Source organism: Physcomitrium patens, chromosome 26 (assembly GCF_059467195.1).
Source record: "Physcomitrium patens ecotype Gransden chromosome 26, ASM5946719v1, whole genome shotgun sequence".
Taxonomy (NCBI): domain Eukaryota; kingdom Viridiplantae; phylum Streptophyta; class Bryopsida; order Funariales; family Funariaceae; genus Physcomitrium; species Physcomitrium patens.
The window spans coordinates 1,015,001-1,017,500 of NC_143435.1; positions in this window are offsets into that span (position 1 = coordinate 1,015,001).

Here is a 2,500-nt window from a genome sequence, read left to right on the forward strand (position 1 = left end):
CCCCAGAGGCACACACCACAAAAAGTGAAGCCAGAGAGAGCCAGACAAAGAGAAGGATAGAGAGAGAGGGAGAGTTAGACCCCCGGAAGAGAATCATAGGTGCTGCGGCCTTTTTCGGGAATGTGACCAGGAAAGAGAGAAACCGACGAGGCCGATACACACATTAAAAAATGAAAAAGTAACCATCACCGCGAAGGATTTTCCTCAAAAGACAAATCAGCAAGAAGTATGTCCAATCCTGGGGCCCATCGCCCCTCCAAATTAATGGAGGGGTCGGATAGAAATTTATAGAAATGTTACTTTTGTGAAACCCCTAGCCGACGAGAGAACTCTCACCGGTTTCGAAGTTCCATTTTCACATTCCGACCTGGGATGTTATGACTCCTCGGCCCACACTGCGAACGCGTCCCACACCCCTCCAAGTTTATCAGGAATTTCACCTGAGCTTGCAATAGAGATCGAGCGCGGTGGCGGTCACAGTGGTGGTCGACCAGGCGGAGCTTGAACGGCCTCGGCAAACACTTCTCCCCACCCTCCCAAATGAATGAGAGAATGGCTTGACAATACCGAGGCCATCGCCCCCCGCCAAAAATGGTTACTAGCTCTTGGGACTCGCTGCGACGTTACGCGTATCGGCACAAGACCAACCCTCTTTTTCCAGTCGCCCGCGCACCAAAAAAAATTTTGGCAGCGGGACTCACAATCCTTGACAGCCAGCTCACCATATAATACTCGGCGACCCTCCGCGGGACCTCCTCAGAGGGTCGCGTCGCCGGGAAACTAACCCCCACTCCTCACTGATCCAAGGTAACACGCCAGAAGTATCCAGGTAACCCCAGTAGTATCCAGGTATCCCCCTGCGAACGTCGGTACTGGGCTCAAAGAAGGCAGCGAGCAGTCGGGACCCGTAGGCACCGAGCAACCGTCACCCCCTCACGACTTTTCCCGAGACGCTTCAGAGGAACCCTTCCCCACATAGTACTCTCTGTGGGATTCGGCAGGCCCCCGTCCTACTGCACTAAGGAAGTTCCGAGACACACTTTTTTTTGTGGAAGACCACCCACCCTCCCTGTCCTGCCTGCTATCCCCGCCGCGACTCCTGGTCCCGGCCCTCCTCCCCGACTTCCTCCTTGTCCCGCTGCGAGTCCCGGACCTCCTCCCCACTACCTACTCCCGCCGCGAGTCCCAGTCCCGGCCTTCCTCCTCCTCCTCCTCTTCCCTAGTCCCGGCGCGAGTCCCGGACCTCCTCCCCACTTCCTAGTCCCGTCGCGAGTCCCGGACCTCCTCCCCTCTTCCTAGTCCCGGCGCGAGTCCCGGACCTCCTCCTTCTCTTCCTTGTCCTGCCGCGAGTCCCAGTCCCGTCGCGAGTCCCGGACTTCCTCCTTCTCTTCCTTGTCCCGCCGCGACTCCCTAGTCCCGTGGCGAGTCCCGGACTTCCTCCTCCTCTTCCTTGTCCCGCCGCGACTCCCTAGTCCCGTGGCGAGTCCCGGACTTCCTCCTCCTCTTCCTTGTCCCGCCGCGACTCCCTAGTCCCGGGCGCGAGTCCTAGTCCCGGCCGAGTCCCAGTCCCGGCGCGAGTCCCGGACTTCCTCCTCCTCTTCCTTGTCCCGCCGCGACTCCCTAGTCCCGGCGCGAGTCCCAGTCCCGTCGCGAGTCCCGGACTTCCTCCTCCTCTTCCTTGTCCCGCCGCGACTCCCTAGTCCCGGCGCGAGTCCCAGTCCCGTCGCGAGTCCCGGACTTCCTCCTCCTCTTCCTTGTCCCGCCGCGACTCCCTAGTCCCGGCGCGAGTCCCAGTCCCGTCGCGAGTCCCGGACTTCCTCCTCCTCTTCCTTGTCCCGCCGCGACTCCCTAGTCCCGGCGCGAGTCCCAGTCCCGTCGCGAGTCCCGGACTTCCTCCTCCTCTTCCTTGTCCCGCCGCGAGTCCCGACCTCTTGTCCCGCTCCCTTGCCCAAGTCCCGACTCCTGGCTGTCTCGACTCCTCGTTGGCCGCCCAGTCTTCCGCATAGGTGGAAATAAATAAATAAATCATTTTTTAAAAATCAATTTTAAAATTAACTCCCTGTCTCGACTCCTTGCTGGCCGCCCAGTCTTGCGCCTAGACAGAAATATAAATAAAAATAAAAATAAATTGGTGAATTAAAAATATTAAAGTAATTTAATTAACTGGAATAAGGTAGAAAAATAAAAGGCAGAAGAATACTAAATTGATTTTTTCAAGTGCCACGTGTTACCTTGCTGATGTGGCTGCCACGTGGTAGTCCATGTCATGTCAAAAATCCACTAAATCGTTTACATGTCACTTTGGAGATAAATTTGTGTGTGTGCAATCAATTGGTTGTACAAATATGTTAATGACTTGCTAACTAATGCATCGTACAGGTAATCATTGCCCACTAACTAATCCATCACCACTGAAACTTAATGTCTTCAATTCTTCATCCTTCACACTCCACATCCAATTTATTTTTGTTTGTGTGAATTCTTAAATCTATCTTCTCTT